Below are 20943 nucleotides of genomic sequence, written 5' to 3' on the forward strand. Positions count from 1 at the left end.
TGGTTTTGCTTTTACTTGTGTTTTAGACATTTAATTCCATATAAAATAAGCTGCTGTGGCAGGTTGTCTCTGTTTTACAAGGTTAAAGTTAAAAAATAATCATAATGAGATAACAGAAATGAGATCCCTGCATAAACCTTTGAACATAAAAAAAGATGTCATTGTTAAAAGACTGTATCGACTTATTTCTCTAAAATCTGTGGTGCCTTGTGTACCATCCTACTCTTCTCTCCCCATCAGTGCTGAAGGCCCAGACTGTCATCCTGGGAAAGGATGTAGTATTTCTGTAACATACTTTTTCCTTCTACCTTTGATGACTTAATTCTTTGCTCAATACCTCTTATTAAAACAGAAATCTAGGGAAGATTGAGATGATTCAGTCAAAGTTATTTCCTGCTGAACTTTACTTGCTGGAGTTGACTATTTTATCCTGAGTTCTTTGAAACATGTATTTTTCAAATGTCACTGATAAAATGACCTATTTCTGTTCTGCCAAAACCTTTACTGTCTTTAGATTGTTTATTAGTTTATTTTTTCCATTTGCCCTTCAGTATATAGATTGCTGGGAATGCAGATTAAAAGGAAAGAAAGACCTCTTCTATCACCATCCATTCTGCATCTTTCTTTGGGAGGGAAAACAGGTTGGTCTCAATTGTTATGCTTGTATTTTTGTTAAGTCTGATAAAGTCTGATATGCAGGCTGTGCTCATTCAGGCTCTGCGAAAGAAACAAGTTTTCTTGATTGCTCCCTTTATCTGACTGTAAGGCACAAAAGAAAATATTTCTGTTTGCATCTACCTAGCCATTGCAATTTAGATTCAGAGTGTACATTACATTTTAGAAATATATTATTCACCATGTCACCTGTATGTGCAGTGTTATCAAATACTCTCTTTTAAAAGATTTGAATGGTTCTGATGGTGATTTTTCTCCACATTTCACATGTTCCCAGGGTATGTCCTTTCTGTGATGTTTGTTCCTATGCCCTCTTTCATGTTAATTTTCTAGTTCCTTGCAGATAGCGTTAACTATATTCTGTTAGCTTTGCACGGTGATTCAGTGGATTCCTGTAATAATGAAATTCTCTAGATACACTAAAGGTACCTCATATTTCTGTAGCAGCATCAAAATAATAAGATGCAATGTGTATGAGGTGGCTTATGACAATAAGCTCTCATGCTCTTACTCTCTTTATATAGGTTTTTCTATCCCCCTTGCATTCCAGTGCCATCTGCTATGGCTTATTAAAATATAGTTCCTATAGGTGCTATATTACTGAGAACTCCCTAATATAGTCTACTGTTGTTTTCATACCATCTTTTCATGCCAGATATTTCAGCTCTTGCTCCCTAACATTTCATAGTGCCTTTCTGTGAAATTTCTTTGTGTCCTCCAGTATTTCAGTTTTCAGTAAAATGGTCATTGACTATCTTCACTCTATTCTTGATAAGAGAATATCTTTAGTTATAATCCAGTATAGACCTTTCTCTTGGCTAACTGAAGGTCATTCCGCTGAAAAATCTTCTGCAGTGAAAAGACTGCAAGCTTCCCCCTTTATAATTCTAAGATTGGGATAGTTAAAGGGTCTTCACCACCAGTTACAAACCTCATTTCAGACTGAACAGGGCGAGCGGACAGGGTGCAGTCCATCTCCTGGGTGGGGTGGTGGGGGGGGTGGGGTGGGTGTGTGTGTTGATTGACAACCGGCTGAACATGAGCCAGCAGTGTGCCCAGGTGGCCAAGAAGGCCAATGGCATCCTGGCTTGTATCAGAAATAGCGTGGCCAGCAGGGACAGGGAAGTGATCTTACCCCTGTACTCGGCACTGGTGAGGCCGCACCTCGATTACTGTGTTCAGTTTTGGGCCCCTCACTACAAAAAGGACATTGAATTACTCGAGCGTGTCCAGAGAAGGGCAATGAAGCTGGTGCAGGGTCTGGAGCACATGTTGTACGAGGAGCGGCTGAGGGAACTGGGGTTGTTTAGTCTGGAGAAGAGGAGGCTGAGGGGAGACCTCATCGCCCTCTACAGCTACCTGAAAGGAGGTTGCAGAGAGCTGGGGATGAGCCTGTTTAACCAAGTAATGAGTGATAGGACAGGAGGTAATGGCCTCAAGTTGCGCCAGGGAAGGTTTAGACTGGATATTAGGAAGCATTTCTTTACAGAACGGGTTGTTAGGTGTTGGAATGGGCTGCCCAGGGAGGTGGTGGAGTCCCCATCCCTGGAGGTGTTTAAGAGTAGGGTCGACATAGTGCTGAGGGATACGGTGTAGTTGGAAACTGTCAATGTTAGGTTAATGGTTGGACTGGATGATCTTCAAGGTCTTTTCCAACCTAGACGATTCTGTGATTCTGTGATTCTGTGTTGGGTCGGAAGATGACTATCAGGAGTGTCTGTATGTCTACATTCGTACATAATGCAGAAACTGCATTGTTGCTAAGAACTGACCTCAGGAAAGTTTAGTGGGAAGAAAAATCAAAATAATATTAATGTCATCTCCATTTATATGATAATTAATGTACTCACGGATTCCTCCTTGCACAACCTTAGTCTGGCAGCAGAGGAAGGGGACAAATGAAGGAGAGAAGTAGCACCTCACATGCACCAGGTTCAGGCAGTTAGCTGGGGCATGACAGAGTAAGAGGTGATTTTATGCAAAGCTGCTGCACCATGCCAACCATTTATTTTTGTTTCCTCAGTATGTCCCTCTGTGCTGGTCAGTTTGAGCAAATTAAAAATCTAGATTACTGGTTCAGAATTGGTGAGGAGCACACCAGTGACTGGTGCCAGCAGAAAGGATGAACATAGAGCAGAATACAGTTCAAGGCCAGTAATGTCCACCTGGATAATCCTGAAGCCAACAGCTAAGGATGAGGTGTTAGCAGCCCACAGGAGAGTGAAGAGACAGCAGTATTAATCCAGGGAAAGAAAGAAGGGTGAAGTGACAAAGATGATGTCAAAAAACCCAGTATATAGTCCCTGCTACAGATTTATGGAAATAATTAAGACTTTTTTCAGGGCCAGGACCTGGTTTTGAATACAGTCTTAATGCAGCTGCTTAATAACAAGAAATGAGGAGCTGTATATGAATACAAATAGAAATTACATGAAAATAACTACTAAGTATCATAACTTGGGAAGTTGTAATTCTGTCAAAGAGATTTCTCTGGCATAACAGTGGAGCTCTTCCTAATATGCCCATCCAGTCTAACCATCTGTTCTCTGCTGAATTAATATCGATGCACACCAGGATAGTGCCATGAGAAGGACACCTGCCTGAGGCTGCTCCAGATCAACCTTTCTTATGTGCAGACAATATTACAGCCATGAGTGAGTGTCACTGGTTTGGGGGAGCAGTCATTTTTCCACCTTCAGATCATCAGAGTGCCTCATGGTGTCTCTGGAGTACTTTGATTCTTCTTATTCATCCAGGACAGGGTGAATGGGCTGGCAGATGGCATCTCCCTGTTTTTTTGTCTCTGATGATCACTCTACTAGCCGTTGGTTAATGCTGTTTGCCCTCTGTTCTTCAGGTGTCCATTTGACTACGTATGTTGTTACTTCCCATGTAGCTGGCCTTTAGTCAGCTCTTCTTTTCTTTCTACACTAATACTTTCCATGCCTGTGTTGGAAAATTACACATATATATATGTGTATCTGCTAAGATATGGACTCACCATGTCTTGTTACACTGGCATTTTACTTCTGCAGAAAGTTTGGCCCATCCCCTTTGAAAAAATAAAGTGGTTTGAGAGACTCATCGTAAGTCACCAGTGACCTTTTGTGTGCTCCCAAAATATCCTGTCATTTCACACAATAATTCAGAATTAAACCACTCTTCATGCGATATATTGATACATTTTGTCATCATGAAGTTCATATGGAAAGGCTCTTCAGGATATGATGGGTCATTCTCTTAAAGACTTTTCAGTCCTCCACATAATTCAACTCAAACAGCACATTGCTACCACCCTGGGTTCCTTTCTGCATCATAACAATGATGTCCTTCATATTTGCTTCATGCGATATAAATAGGCAAACTGACAGAAGGTTGACAAATCTAGCCTTTCCAAGTCTCTGAACTTGAAAATGAGACCAACATTTCCAATTCAATTCTGCACATTCTTTTAAAAATATCTCTATAAGTGATTTCATCACAACACACAAACTGGAATTACTTACAAAGTGGCACATAGTCACAGCACATGCATGCACTCATCAGATGTGGTTTGATTTTTAAACCCCAGTGAAATATACTAAAACATCCTTGAAGAAACTTGGTTCAGTGCTTTCACAGTCATTAATTCTGACAGCCTGCTCTAGCAAGTCAGATTTTAAAAGTCAAATCTCTCAGCTGTGTTTCTTTGACTATGTTTAGTAGCCTATGTTTAAAGAAGTTTTTAAACAACCTTTTGCAGCTAAGGGAATGAGAATGGAGAGGGAGAATCAGAAGAGGAGCCTGGAGCTGCTGCTGGGAGGAGGTGGTTGGGTCTTCTGACCTGTAGCCACTCTTCAGGAGAGCTCTGTGTGGTGTTCTAAGCATTTGCCTCAGTAATGATTTCTATGAAGTATTTTCTTCCTAGCCTTTTACTCCTCCTCCATTAAGTGTACTGACAAAACTCCCATTTACTATAGTGAGAGTAAAACTGAATCCTGGATTAATTAAATTCGGTTTGATGTTGTTTGGGATATTTTCTTAAAAGCTTTGGTTTCTTTTTCCCCTCCAAGAGGATATATTGCACCTTTCACTGTTATCACCAGGGTAATACAATTATCTGTTTAATCCTTTTGTGAGAAAAATAGCTCTTCAGACAATTGGTCATTCACAGCTGTAAACACCGGTGAAATAAACAGAATGAAATGGACCCAGGAATGTCAACTTACTCTCATTATACGCTGCTGGTAGTGAAACACATCATGATTTAGTTTGATGTGGCAAATTAGAAACCCAAAAGAGGTAAAAATGACAAAGATAATTAATGAACTATTTCATTCAGAGACACTCTTCCTCTTTCTGTTCCCTAGTTTTATGGAAAAAAACCTGAAAACCCCACACTTCAAAAACCTGGAGACTGCAGAATTTGGAAATATGAAAAAGGACATACTTTTAACATATTTCAAATGTTCATGACTGAGAGAATATAGATCCATAAAAAAACCCTTTGCACCTATGTCTCACTACACAGATTATCAAGGGTGCTTATATATCCACTCTTAACTATTTTTGAGTGCCCACACTTATGTGTGTTAACAGTGCTAAACAGATTTGTGAGACCTAATAGCATCTGCAGGCAGACACTGTTTTGCTGATTGTTCAGAGAGCCCAATTCAGTGGATTATTAGAAGACATACCTGGATCACCATGTGAAATGCTGCTGTCAGAGGAGAAGTGGAGAAAGTATCCTCTATTTTAAATAATAAGATGGTGTTTGGAGAGGTCATCTGCTGTGTTGGAAATGCTGGTTCCTTTACCTCTTCATCCTCTGTAGAGATTTAAATCCACATCTCCCATAAGTGCTCTAGCTACTGAGTTCTAGTGATCAGAATTGTCCTAACTGGGCTTTGCAAGGAGCCATGGTACCACCAGTCACTCTTTCCTCCTTCTGTGCTTTATAGGAAAAGGTTATGCACTTAGCTCTTGAAAAAATAAGGAATCTTCAGTAAAAGTAGGTGCTTTCTTATTGTACGGAATTACATACCAAAGAGGACATGCCAAGGCATAAGCTTCACATGTTTGCTCACTTAACTGTCTCCACACACATTGCCTTCTGTGGACCTTTTTCTGTCCAGTCCCCCTTTTACAGGTTCCACTAGACAGGAAGGTACCTGGGTGTCAGATAGTGTCATGTTCAGTGTAAAAAAAATTTTCTGTCTAGATTTTAGTCTTCATTATTGAGCAGTTACAGCTGACACCCATGAAAGTTCCCTTTTGAAAATGCCTAGCCCTTCTCATCTCTTGAATCAATTTTCAGTATACCCATTGTGTCTTATATTTGCCCATTTAAGAGAGATATATTGAAGGTCTTGCTATAACATGTAGAAAGCCCCCAGGCCTACCAGCACTTACATCTGGCAAATACAAGATAGTTTGTATGTCCTAGGATATAAACTGCCATGACACCCCAAGGGTTTAGAATAGTACCTGGCAAGATAGACTAGAGCATTTGAACTGAAGAAGATTAGATCATTCTGTCTAACAGGAATATGGGTACTTTATTGTAACCAACCCCAACAGGTGCTATCATGTTAGTGGCAGATAACTGAAATGTATTAAAATATTGTTGAAATAAAAATGTGTCAGGAATGAACACTGAAATGAATATTAGAGGTACTGTACATGTGAATTCTGATAAATTTATTTCTGATGGGTCATCTGTAATTACTCAGGTATGGCTTTTAATTGCTGTTTGCAGAAAGTTCATTTTGACCATAACTCCTGTTTTCTGCTCCTACAATGTGCCCTTTGTTACATTTTTTTCTTACGATTTTCACCCGTAGTGTGTCTGCTGATAGTTCTCTTACTGCAGTTCTTGTGTACAGTCTTTCTCTCAGTAATTTCAATTGACTTTGAGTTTTTCAGATGCTTTTCTAATGTGACAGACAAATAAATACTGTAATATCTCAGTTTCTTCGAACTCTGGTTCCACTCAGACGATGAGGATAAAAAGCAGCAAGGCTTTCACAGTGTGAAAGCATGTTCGTTAAATTACATTACACTTCTAAGTTATACTACCTCTTTCAATAGTACTGCATGAATGATTGTGATTGTGGGATCAAAGGCTCAAAGCTTTGTACATTTGGAAACCAAGATTATGTTTCTTTCCTAGAACACCATAAAAATCTAAGATTCAGTGGCTGATGGATAAATGATTTCTAACTGCATGGATTTAATGTGAGGTATTCTTAAAATCAGGCAAAGATTATATTCATTTTCTGGGTGAAAGTGTAAGTGACATTGATCATAGTATCCAAGAGGAACATAAGATAATTTCCGACAAAGTGCTAAGGGAAAGTGACTTATTCTGTATTTCATATACACTGAAAATCTTTTACATGAGACACCCAAAGGCATGTAGAAAAATAAAACACCAGTACCAAAACCAGTATTGCTTAACAGGATCAGAAAAACATTATTAACATCCTTTGACACTTGCACCCATTCTCTTCAGGGCAATCATATTTCTGCACAGAAGAAAACATAAGTGAATGATTATGTGCCCAAATCAAGAAAGAGGATCTGGATTAGGAAGAGTTAACAGCTCAACCTAGCGTGTCCAAAAATACTGGAACAAAGAATATATACTACAGGACTAAGCAGCATAATCTAGCAACTGAGTAAATTTTGTGGGGGTAAGGCCCTGGAGTGCTTCACGCTAACAAAATTGACTGACTCAGATAGTCACTGGTATCCCCAAGTAAATTATGTTTGGACTTAAAAGTTTTGGTTAAAGAGGTAAACCTGAGTAGCATTTCAAATATTTGAGTTCTGATTACCCTACTCTAAATAGGTTCTTAGATCTCAGTTGCGGTAGTAAATACACTATTTGTCATTGTTTAGGCTACATTATCATAGACTCATAGAGTGTAATTGACAGAAGGAAGCATTGGATCACAGTAGTTGACCTCCTGTATATCCTATTACACCTGTCTTAATAATCCAGAAGGCCCAAAACTGTTATTCTGTGTTGTGTATCATATAGAAGCTTCTCCATGCACAATAGTTCATTGGGATCACCTTCTACATGAAAATCAGGGGTGTGTCATGTGCACCAGTTTCATCTGACTTACTGCAGAGCACTCTTTGTAATGCAGTCCCCACACCCTGATCAGCCCATGCTGTAAAATTGCATGAGCTGCAGTTTTATATGTTGCCCCATATGGCAACTCATTCTGTTTCACCACCTTCCGCCTCTATTGATCCGAATAACCCGTGCCTGAGGAAATTTACACTTGACTACTATACATTTTTCCAAAGAGGACATATTAGGTACAAGGTATGCCTAATCGCTATTTTGAATTTGTCTGATGTCAGATTCTGCCCGCTAGTACGTGTATTTTTCCTTTTAGTTCCAGGGCTCTATTAATAGTCACTGAATTTTCCACAGCAAATATGTGTTCTAGTGTGAACAAGTTGCCTTTCAGTTTTCACCTGTGATAAAGTGATAGTTTGAATTATTTAAGAACCTTTTCCCCCAACCTAGAGAATGGGTTTGTGGCTCTTTTCTTGATCATCTTTAATTCTCAAAGACCTTTTTAAAATACAAATATTGACACTGGTTGTGTTTCACCAAAGTCACAGTCAGAAGTAATTTTAAATTGCTACTGCTGATTCTCGCTTTCCCCTTTTCTGTCCTTTTGGCATATTATCACACTGGGAGTTATTGCTGAGCTTTTTGTGCTCTCTCACAAGAGTGGTCTGATGTTCCTCATTAGCCAGATGACTTAGTATAAAAATACATCTTGTTTGAATGACCCATTCAGATGTGGTCATGTGATTCAGTTTGTTCTGTACGATGGACCACTCTTCAGTTTGTGTTCATTCAACTTACATGAAGTGAACAGCTTTCCTAGCCAACACTAAGAGCCAGCTGTCATCCAGTCAACACTTGCTACCCTGTTCATACTTCTGTTCATACTGATTAGGGGAAGTATGGGCAAAGGGACCTCACATGTACTAGCAATTATGGCAGAGTATGCTTACACCTACTTGCCCTATACCACGATTTCTAGAAATCTCTGTCTCTTTTTAGCTGTTTCTCAGTTATCTCTTTTTTGCCCAATAAAGTATGCATAAAATGATTCTGTGTAGCACTGGCCCTTTGGTTAGTACGTCACATGTCACTAAATAAAGTGCCTCACAAAGTTCTACATTTATAAACAGCTTGTCAGTTATCTCCACTCCCCAAATTGTTATCTCCTTGAAGTACAAAGTGAGACCTGGGAAGGGCTATATTCCATAAACCCTCCCCCTAAGTTCTGTCCTTCAAGAATCAACAGTGCTCTCTCCTCACTTGCTCTGGCATCAATGTCATATTCAGTAGCCCACTGTAGTGTAGCTCATTCTGTTTGTCTTTTTTGAATTTAACAATGTAAAGGGGAAGTTTATTTTTGCTCCATATACTGTGGAATGATGGATTTGTTGTCCTTTGTGTTAATATTTTCTGATCCTTTATTTTTCTGAGATATGAATAAAAGTGATACAGAGATAGGAGATGGGATAAGACATGTAACTTACTAACAGGAAGCTTGGAGTCCCCTTGTACGTGTTACTTAAAAACTGTTGTAGTTAATTGCCGTGTTGAGTACTGTAGCAAGCACCGTAATGCTTTAGAAATATCCTGTGTGCATTTCTGGTTGCTTGATGTGCAACAAGCAGCTTTTAGGAGAATCAGTGCAGAAGCTATACAGGTGCATGGAAAGGTAGTTTGTCTCATCTTGCTGTGAAATGTTATGATGTAAAATCAGTGCAGCTTACAAAGAGCATTCCCATAACAATTATTGGCCACATAACATCCTTTGCTCTGTGTTGTCTGAGACATGTTACTTAAGTTACAGATAAGTGTCCATCTTCATATGTAGATAAATACCTCATCAGAGCAAAAGAAAGCCTACTTGAAGTAGACAAGTAGCTTGTTTCTCCAGAAAGGCTGGCAGGAACTAGCTTCACAATCTGGAGCTGTGGAGGGTACCAGCAGTAGAATGCTTGAATGACAAAAGTTCACATGTTGATCTTTACTTCAGCAAGGTCCTTTGTAGTTCCTACTACAGATGTTTTTATGATGTGGTCCATATCACCTTTGGATAGTGCATGAAAAGCTGGATGAGTACATGGCTTACTTTCTTGTCTACTTTTGTAGCCAGGAGAAGCTGAATAGATTTGAATGTAGATAAGAATCTTTATAGCAAATCCCCTCTGTGAAGGACAATTCTGTACCAATACCTCTGTTAAAGATCTCTGTCAGCTAGTTCTTAATCAATAGCATGTGCATAAAGTGGGATTTGGCCTTTATAAAAAAAATTCAATTTGCATTTGAAGTAAGTGCAATACATCAAGCATTTTCTTATGCCACCTTTTTCCACTTGGATCACGGTATTGTACTTTGTAGTGAAGGGAGATTAAACACTTCTTTTGAACACTGTTTGAGAAGAGGCCCTTGTGTTTGAGGTCTAGATTAATATGCTGTCTGTCCCGTTAAAACGTATGAGAGTCATGCAGCAGCTGTGGCAAGATCAGCATTGGGGAAGAGTCGCAACAAGATTGAGACAGACAGCTCATTATCCCAGCACAGCAGCAAATCCCTTCTCCAGTCTTGCTGAGGCAGGACAGGAAGGGAAGGGGAAGTGATGATCCCTCTGGTATTTGGCTATTAACACCTGTCTGGACTGTATGAACTCCTATAAAGAGAAGCACTTACCTCAGAGGAACTTGCTCCCCCGGAGTGAGATGCCGATGAAATGCACTGAAGTTCTTTGGGAACTTCTCTTTGTATAGGGTCTCATTTACACAACAGAAAGAATCTGTAGCTGATCGAGGGTCAGCAACATGCTGGTAAGCCATGCTGCATGCTGTCTGACTGCAGCTGCAGACACAGGCAAACTCCCATCAGTGCTACATCAGAAATGACATCTGAGACCGGTTACTGAAAGGTGCCGATCTGATGCTGACTGTGGTTTGGTCATTTCAGCCTCTGATGCTGACCTCCATCCAGTACACATGTAGCAGTCCCTCTTGTTGGAGTCAGTCACTAGCCATGTGTTACACTTGTGTAAGCTTGGTTAAGAAGGGAGATTCATTTTAAACAAATTTATCAGACGTCATTCCATTGTACATGAACAGGTGAAAAGACACAAATGTGAAGGAATAAATATATTTTCCCTTGGTAAAGGAAAGGCATGCACCTTGTTCCACTGTTTGAGTAGGAATGAAATAAAATTAGAGCAAAATGAAACAGTCCTATGATCTTGAATCAAAGAAGCATAACTCAACAGTTAAATGTCCTCATTTGTGAGTCTATTGTGTGATATTTACATCAACAAAACATAAATCTTGCAAATTTTGCAAGCTTATGAAAAATTCCTTCTCTGATGTAAGATGATCATACAGTATGAACTGAGGTTCGAAATTCCTCTATTGTCTGTATAGATGGTTGCTATTGCTTGTTTTGGCAAGTAAGAGAGATGGAGGTGGTCCAAATACTTGGAAATATGTTCTGTGTCGTTGAATATATTTCAGAGAAGTTTGGCCATAACTACATAGTATACTTGATTTTCTTATTTACATAAAAATAAATGTTGCTCTCCTGGGAGCAACCCCCTCCACACACTCACGTGTAGCTTTGTTATGGATATTGGTCTTATGGCTTGGACATGAAATAGGGTAGCACAGGAATATCTCATACTCAATCCTCATCCACAGAGAGTTAAATGGGAATCTGTGGAGCGGGCCAAAGAATTTGCAGTTTGTGCTCTGGCCATACCCAGGATCAATTTTTAGCTGGAAGACTAGTGATGGAGAAGTTAAGCATATTTTTCACATATATCATGGTCTTGTAATAAGTGCAGCACCTTCCTTTTCCTAATCTGGTGTAAATCTGCTGTAAATAGTTAAAATTGTCCAAGGTAACCTGGCCAGTTTTACATGATGTGTGCAACCTACACCACTAGCAGAGGAATGCCCATAAATTTTGTAGGTGATGGTGACAAGAGGCTGGGAGAGAAGAACCTCTTCTACAGGCACTGCTAATTGGAAGAGGATGTCTGTCTGCTAAGATTGGGTTTGCACTGGATCATCCTTGTGTCACAGGCTCATATTTTCCTATACATTACTCCTTCCTCAAACCCTGCTTCTTATATCATCTAGCTTATGATGGTGTTTAATAGTTCCTTCTATGTATTTTCAAATGTGTGGTAGGTGGGGGTATGTGTAATGACTAGGAAGTGCTTTCTGTGCACTGCTATACTACACCAGATCTTTTGTTTATTATGCTTACCTTTCAAAATAATTAGTGAAATCTGAGCTCATCAGAAAGATAATTCAGCTCTCTTTTATCTTATCTACTAAATGTCCTGTAGGATATACATGCCAGAAATCAGACTGTCTTTAAAATCTTTCTATAAAATTCTGTAAAAATGACAAGCAAGTCTAATTCTTAGATCTCTTTAGTGCAGACACTTAAACTTTTTCATTTGGAACAACAAGTATTTCTCCAGATTAAAAAAACCCAATGAAACAAAACAAAAAACCAAACCCAAACCAAAACAAACACAGCAGTCTGTACTCCCCAAGTCTATATCAGAAGAAAAATTGGCTCAGTGACTGAGCTGTCAGTGCTGAACTTGGTGATATAGAAAAAGTATCTAAGCTTTAAACCTCCTGCTCTCCGAACAGATGCTATTAACTTTGCAGAAGGACCTTTTTTGACCTTTATTTTTATGACAGAATCTGCGGTTCTTCTGTCAGTGCTCATCTGTATGGAAACCACTCTAGGTACACGTGGGCCCCTACATACCACACTGAAGTCTTTGAGCAGTACTGTTTGGCCCATGTGTATGATCAGTAATGGAAGTTTTTTCAGCCCTTCATCCAATGATGACATAAAAGAAAGAGTGACAGCAGTTACCTAAATGCCTCATACAGCCTCTGAATGTCTGCCAATCTGCAGTACATTCTGTAGCCTGTCCTTCTCAAGCCAGTAGGCATTAATTCCTTGTAAAATCTGCCAATTTTCATTCTGATTTTTTAAAAATTGTATATTTTGCATCACAGTCATTTCAAAAGTTGGATTCAAAACATGAGAGACTCATCCTCCTCCCACAGGGGCAGAGCTTCCATCTGCATTGTTTTAAGAAAAAACACTCAGTTGCTCCACCTGTCAGTCATCCTCTTCCAGGAGAAGGAAATGCAGGCATTCACAACAAAATGAGATTGCTCTCTGAAAGCAAGAAGTAAGAACTTGAAGCTTTTCTATCTCTGACTTCTATGATCTGTCTCTTGCTGTCAGCAAGGATATAGTTCTCAAAGCAGAAAATAGCAAGGAACTGGACCAGCTTGGTTCTTAGTGCTGAACTTCCTGTGCTAAGGTAAAGAAAATATAGAGGGGTAAAAAACAACAAAAAAAAAAAAAAAGGAAAAAAAAGAAAGATCCTGTTTGCCTATACTTCCTGATTGAGAACAGAGCTCAAAATACTATTTTAGTAGGAACACCAGTGAAACTTGTTCCCCAGCCAGCTCAGCTTTTAAGGGTACTCTAGTTCCTACATTTAATATAATTTCTTTATCCCTATATATAGCAGTGCCAACACTGGAGCAGGCTCTACATCACCATCTTAAACTAGAATCATAATTCTAAAAATGATTGTAGTTAATTTACTGTTGGTGCAAATTATCTCCTCTTCAGTACTATCCAGAGTAAATTTACTGTTGAGTTTATTAAGGTGCATAAACAAATTGCCTTCCCACTTTATCCACAGGGTACTGCTAAATAAAATGGCCTATTACTCCTGTGGCCTCAGTTTCAAGAACTCTCAGATAAGTTTTTAGAGACAGACACGATGAACACCCAATAAACAAAGAAGACACAGATCTTGAATCACGAGGACTTACCCTGCAGCTTCTTCCAAGAACCCTTAATCTTTATCATCATGACATCTGTACACACTGTTCTGCTCTTACATTGCTTCCAATTGATCTCAGAGCTTTGCAAGAGATGCCATCTATAGTTGGTACTACCCTGAAGACTGAAAAATCAATGATCAGAGAAAAAGGGACATCAATTATCAATCCATTTAGGTCCTGGAGACAAGTTAGTGATGTTTCTTAGAGAAGACATCTTGAAGTCATTTAAAAATGAAACCAGCTACTACCATTCCAGATGCTGAGAAAGCTAAACAGCTTTCTGTAATGACAGCTGTTCTCAAGGATAAAGAACTCTAAAAGCCAGATTAAAAAAAGTAAAGTAAGTACTCCTGTATTTCAGTCCAACTGTGCCTAGCAAAACTAACTTTATTATGTAAATACTGCTTACTGACAGAATAAAGCATCTGCCTTTGTGAACAGCCTTTGTGATTTTGGTGTCAAGCTAAATAATAAAAGGCTAAATTTTCTGAAGGTATCTAAGTTTCCATAAGCAACACTGGAAGTTTGGTCCTTACAATTACTTATTTTCCTATATAATTTGCTATAATGATTGTAATGAAAAATTCTGAAGAGAGCAGAACTCAGTGGAGTTTTTTCTCCTTTGAAGTCATAAACCTCTTCAGCAACCGAACATATGACATGCAAAGTCCTAGGAAGAATACCTGCCCAAAAATTCTTGGTCTTTTGGTGGAAGCCCTTCAAATGCCAGGGCTAGACAGCTACAGAGTATTTACATATTTGCAGTGATAACCAACCAGTCACGCTTTAAGACAATAGTTTTCTTTTTCTTTTAAAAAGCTACCATCATTTACAAATACAATCAAGCTGTGATATAACCGAGATAGTGCAAGGTTGATACGCTGAAGAAAAGTGACAGTTCTTCCCAAACCCTGTCTTCAGATACCATCTTTGCATTTTGTTAGACTAGAATAATCATTAGTCAGGCCCTAGAAGTCATCTCTTTTGGGTATTCTCATCAATTACAGAATATTTCTGTGGCTTTTCTCATCCTTTACATGGATGTTATTCATGAATAGCATGTGAAAAAAAAATAACCTTGCTTTATTGGATATCTAATTGATAGGAAACACCTTTGGAAATCAAGGGAAAAAGTCTACTACTGACAATTAATTTCTCCAAAATGAAAATTAAAGTAATTTTTCTGTCTTTGAATTGAGAAAACTGGAGTGTCTCAGACTCAAGATGGTAACATTCCTTTCCTTTCTTTCTCTCTCTCTTTTTTTAAAACTTAGGGACACTTTTTAGCTTCCTTCAAGATGCATACTTCCATACTGTGAGCTCTTTCTTTCCCATAAAATATCTGTGATTCACAGGAAAGTAATATTCAGACTTTCCCCAGTGCTAAGGATGTTTACAGAAAGAGTTCATCAACTAATTATGCATATGGAGTTAATGCAGTTGTGTCTGTTCAATCACTTACTCAAAGCCATAGCTTTCAGGACAACACTACAGTCCTTGAACTTCAGCTTTGCTGCAAACAGCTGAATCAGATGAGAAACTGAAGCAAATTGTCACTCACTAGAGCTCCAATGGACTGCAAATATCAATTGCATACCTTCCAGAGGAAAGATTTCCAGTCCATCTGGATGGTCATCTGTAACCTCAAGATAAATCTGTCAGCCACAGATTTCAGACTGTTTCAGACTGTAACGCCACATGTCAACTTGCACTTATGCAATGCCTGAAGCCAGACGTCACCTTTCCTCCATTACAGAGCTGGCAGGGGTTGGTATATCAAGCTGTGGAATGTCAAACGGCTACGTATGTCTCCTATCTTGGCTTAAACCAAGGATATTCATCAAGATGCATCTTTCTCACAAAACTTCTGTTGCTGGTTTATATAAAGGGCTGCTCACTGGGACCATTGGATGACCCTTGCTCTGTGAACCCAGATGGAGATGATATGTTAAAATAGTGGAAGGCAAGGAAATCAGAGTAACCTGGAAGACATTCCTTCTTCCTTTAAAGATTTCCATTGACCAGATGTTCCCAGGCAATGCATCTCTAAGTCATTATGTGAACAAGTATAGAAGAGTCCATCGTTATTTTTCCAACCAATGGCTGGTAACTATTTATATATATATATATATATTTTTTTTTTTTTAAGGAGGCAATTGGGCAATCCAGTCTCAAATGCTCTCTTTCATGGGCTATCCTTGGATCAGTGTTTCAACAGTGAATAAGTTCAGCTAAAGACCTATTCACTATCAAAAAGACCTCAGATTTTTTTTCTTTTTTTTTCTTTTTTTGTTTATTTCTGCAGAAAGAGCCTGATCTCATAATGCTTGTGAATATCAGGAATGAGGTCTCATGCATGAGTTTCCTCTGATCCCTTACCCAGAGTATAAGAAAAAGCAGAAGGAATTAAACTATATTGATCCTCATATTTCTACTTGTCTGAGGCAGTTGTACCTAATGGATTTCTTGCTATTCATCTCAGCTTCTATAAACAAAAGAAAGGAATATTTTCTATGTACCTTGAGATGAAACATATATAACCATGAACTTTCATTGCTTGAGAAAGCCTAATCAGTTCAGTGTGAATCAGGCCATGACACTGACCACTTAATCAGGAAACAGCTATCAAGAAGAAACAGTCCCAGGGTGTATAATAAGTGGGGCTTGGACCTCCCTCTTCATGAGTATATTCTTTCTTAATGCTCTAACAGTAGTTTCTGGAGATGTGTACGTGTTTATGTGATGATACTTGCTGGAAAACCCATGCTTCCTAACTCCTCAACAGCTTATTTTTACTGTCTTTTTTTCCTAATTACTAGTATTCCTCTTTGAGATACAGAATACCTAATGTACATTTACTTTTATCAGTAAAGGATACGTGTTTGCTTCTAGGAAATCCTAACCTTGAAGAAATAGTTTTCAGGGTTATGTCACTGTATGAACAATTGTAAAGGGATCTGTATGTGTGTAGAAGTATTATAGTCTGAGGAATAATAAAAAAGCACAGGTAATTGAAATTATATGAGACTGTGAATGGGAAAACTGGATTTCATGGCAAACATAATGAGTAAGATACAGGGGTAGGATGCATTTCAAACAAAAGCCTGAACCTGCAATACATGCCCACTAGATCCAGGCTACTGCAGTTCCTGCAACAGAAAGCTTATGGAGAGCATGGAGAACTGGGAGTATTGTGATAAAAAACCTATGCAAATATAAATAGGATCCTATTCAGTAGCATTGACTTGTTTAACCACTTCTTGTACAAGGCACATCATACTCACAGGTAGAAGCTGAAACAGAAGTTGCGTAAGTAGGCTTAGGCTCTTAAATTTTGAAGACAGGATTGAAACCACTAGTAAGTTAAATTATTAACCCTAAATTCAGGAATTAAGGAAATATGTAGTATTCAGTACAAACAAAGCCTGGCATTTTTGACATAGAAAATGGACAGAGTCAGACTAGCAGAATTGCCTAGAAGGCCTGAAAGATTGAAAACTTAATTGGTAACTGATGTACTAGTCTCTGTACAATATGGGAAAACAGGTGGGTTTTGCAGGAAGAGAGAAACTGGCTTCACTAAAAAGGCCTTCACTTTTATTTGCAAAGTGATGCTGTAAAACATACTGAGGATATGCAGTCCAAGAAACATCTGGTTCTGTCCTTCTGACTTATTTTATGAAGTCTGCCAACATCATTTATATATAATTATACTAGTTTTAGCAGGACTACTGTCTCTGCAACTCTAATGAGAACAAATATGTTGCAATGTTGGCAGACATTTGTGCTTTTCTAAACTTCCTAAACTACAATGTTTGTTCAAGATCCTAGCTGAGGAATTTATTTGCTGGGTTGGATCAGTTCAGCTTCCATATGATAATAATATAAGTATTAATTTTGACCCCCAAGCCCCGATCAGGCACTCACTACATGTAACAGAGCATACTGTCCATCCATAACAGTAAAAAACTGAAGACAAACCAGCGTGTACAAGGAGATTATGGGACAATGTCAATCAAATGCGCTTGTCTTCCACATGCTAGCAGATTAATCATTATCAGTTGTTTTTGAGGGACGCATTTTTAGGCACTAGAGCAAAGAGGTGAGCATGAAGAGGACATGGAAGAGAAAAGCCTAAAATTATGTATGTTTATGGGGAGCTCCATGTAGGCTTGAGAGGTAGCATTTTTGAACAAATAAGCAGATGGGCAATATGTGGACTAATTAAAGCTTGAACCTCATCCCTGGATAATAAATGAGAAATTATTCATAGAATGATAATAGCTGTCAATGTCTTCAAAAATGAGTTTTTTGTTTATTGTGAGAGAAACTGTCAAAAATGCAAAGAGCTGCATGAGCTAATCGAACTGGTGGGTTTTGAAGACAGTCTTGGCAGCAGTGTATAAATAGATATGTCTGGGACAAAAATGCCTTTGTCAGGGCCAAGATGTTACAGTAAGTGAGCTGTAAAATAGCTGTGACCTTAATGAGAATTTTAACAGCATGAGTGGACAAAAAAGTCCAAGTTTTAGAGATGGTTCTGTGGGTATAGCAGAGCCTAAATTAAACCTGGCATCCAAGTTACAGGTGTTTGAGACTGGCAGGATGGAAAGAGTCCTTTGAGAATCTGGAAGAGAGGCAGGGAAGAGGTGGCTTGAAGGTGAGACCAAGAGCTCTGTTTTAGCTATACTGAAGTTGAGATGGCAGCCAGGCACTCCCAAAGGCATGTCAGTAAGACATGCCTTGATCTTACCCAATGAAGGTAAGGGAAGAGAGGTCTGGAATAAAGCAGTGTCTGAGATCCTTCAGATAAAGATGATAATGGAGTTTGAAGGTGAGATGAAACCAGGAGGGAATCAGCAGGAGACGAACAAGAACTGTTGAAAGTATAGAAAATGTGACCTATGAGGAAATGATGAAGGAATTAGGATTTTCTTCATCAAAAAAAAAAAAAGAAGTATGGTTACTGTCTACATAAGCATTACAGGTAGTTGAAAAATGGAGAAAATTAACTGTTCTCCATCGCAATCAGGAAGAGGTCCATTTATGTTGTTAAAAGGGCTATTTAGGTAAAGGAGCACAAAAAAACTTTGCAATACTATGCATAGCAATCCATGAAGGCTGTGATGCCCCCTCCTCTGGATTTTTTAGGAAGAGATCTGCCAAGAAAAGCAGGTACCAAGACTAGGTAAAGCTGACTTTGCTGGGGGCTAGAAAGGTGGTTCTAATAATTTCTTGCAGTCTCAAGTTTATATAAACTTGAATGTCCACAAAAAATCTGAAAATGGGAGATCTAACGTGTATTCTTCACCCTCTAAAATGTTCATATAAATTCACTATTATATGTGTTGGTTTCATTGATATTTAACACTTTTTCACATCTAATATGATTTGAAAGGCTAGGTGATACTTATGAACTCCTGTAGTCATTAACCTGTAGGCAGTAAATATGGGTTTTGTCATCACTAGCAGAAGGCCACAGGCTTGGTGGGCAGCTGCCAGCGCAGGCTCTCAGGATGTATCTGGCCCTGCCTTGGTGGGAGCTGATTTCAGCCATGGCAGCATTTGCCTGGTAGCCACATGCCTGTGGCCTTCCTGTGCTGGCTTCACTCTGGGAGCAGCTGGGCCAGGGGGCTGGCACCCCTACATAGTCACTGCCAGAAAAAAACCCAGCTGCTCTGGGGGGATGAGGCTGGGGGAGGGCAGCGTGTGGCTCCCAAATTTTGCCCGGGAAGCAGGGAGAAGGCGGCAGGCTGTGATAGGAAAACTCATGAAAATAGCCCCACGGGTGCCCCAGGGAAGGTGTTCCCACTCACCAGTATTGACCTAACCCTGATGAAAAACCTGGGACGCTGACAAGTGGCTGTGATGCCCTTTCTTGCCTGAGGAAGCCTGGTGCCATCAACCAGAGGAGCTAGAGGGAAACGAGAAGGGCAGTCATGACACCAGAGAAAAGGGGCAGATTTTAGTAAGCTTTATTGAGTAGCAGTGGATTATGAGTATTATTATTCATGAGATTTTTCTGTATATTTTGTTTTGTAAATATTATTATAACTAGACTAATAATAACTTTTTGTCATATTTTTACTAAATGATTAAGATACCAGTTAGGCTTACTGTAAATGCTTAACTGCATATATGTAGTGTGTTGCCTCTTGCCTATAAGCGTAATCTTTTTATGTGAAAGTTTGATGCCTTCCTCTTAAACAGAATTGCTTAATTTATTCAATGCCTTCTTGTATTAAAATTGATAGAATACCTGATGGATAGGATACAAAGTTTTAGTGCCATATTTCACAGACAGGATATAGAATTGTTTTGAATATTAAAGAACTGTGACCCGAATATGCTTGAGTATTTTCTGTGGTAGTGATATTTATGCAGAAAAATGTAGTCTAAAATAGTGGTGTTAATAGCCTTTTAAATTAACAGTGATGTGTAAATGGGTGGAGCCTTTACAATATGAAGAATAACCTTGGTCAGCCAAAACACTTCTACAGAGACCACACTGAACTGAACTGATATAAGGAAATAACAGAATCACAAAATCACAGAATCATCTAGGTTGGAAGGGACCTTGAAGATCATCTAGTCCAACCATTAACATAGCACTGACAGTTTCCAACTACACCATATCCCTAAGTGCTATGTCAACCCACCTCTTGAACACCTCCAGGGGTGGGGACTCCACCACCTCCCTGGGCAGCCCATTCCAACGCCTGACTACCCTTTCTGTAAAGAAAGACTTCCTAATACCTAGTCTAAACCTTCCCTGGCACAACTTGAGGCCATTACCTCTTGTCCTATCACTTATTACTCTGTTAAAGAGACTCATCCCCAGCTCTCTGCAACCTCCTTTCAGGTAGCTGTAGAGGGCGATGAGGTCTCCCCTCAGCCTCCTCTTCTCCAGACTAAACAACCCCAGTTCCCTCAGCCGCTCCTTGTACAACATGTGCTCCAGACCCTTCACCAGTTTCGTTGCCCTTCTCTGGACACACTCGAGTAATTCAATGTCCTTTTTGTAGTGAGGGGCCCAAAATTGAACACAGTAATCGAGGTGCAGCCTCACCAGTGCCGAGTACAGGGGTAAGATCACTTCCCTGTCCCTGCTGGCCACGCTATTTCTGATGCAAGCCAGGATGCCATTGGCCTTCTTGGCCACCTGGGCATACTGCTGGCTCATGTTCAGCCAGCTGTCAATCAACACCCCCAGGTCCCTCTCTGACTGGCAGCTCTCCAGCCACTCCTCCCCAAGCCTGTAGCGCTGCTGGGGGTTGTTGTGGCCCAAGTGCAGCACCCGGCATTTGGCCTTATTGAAACTCATCCAGT

The sequence above is a fragment of the Strix uralensis genome, chromosome 1 (assembly GCF_047716275.1).
Source record: "Strix uralensis isolate ZFMK-TIS-50842 chromosome 1, bStrUra1, whole genome shotgun sequence".
In the NCBI taxonomy this organism is placed as follows: domain Eukaryota; kingdom Metazoa; phylum Chordata; class Aves; order Strigiformes; family Strigidae; genus Strix; species Strix uralensis.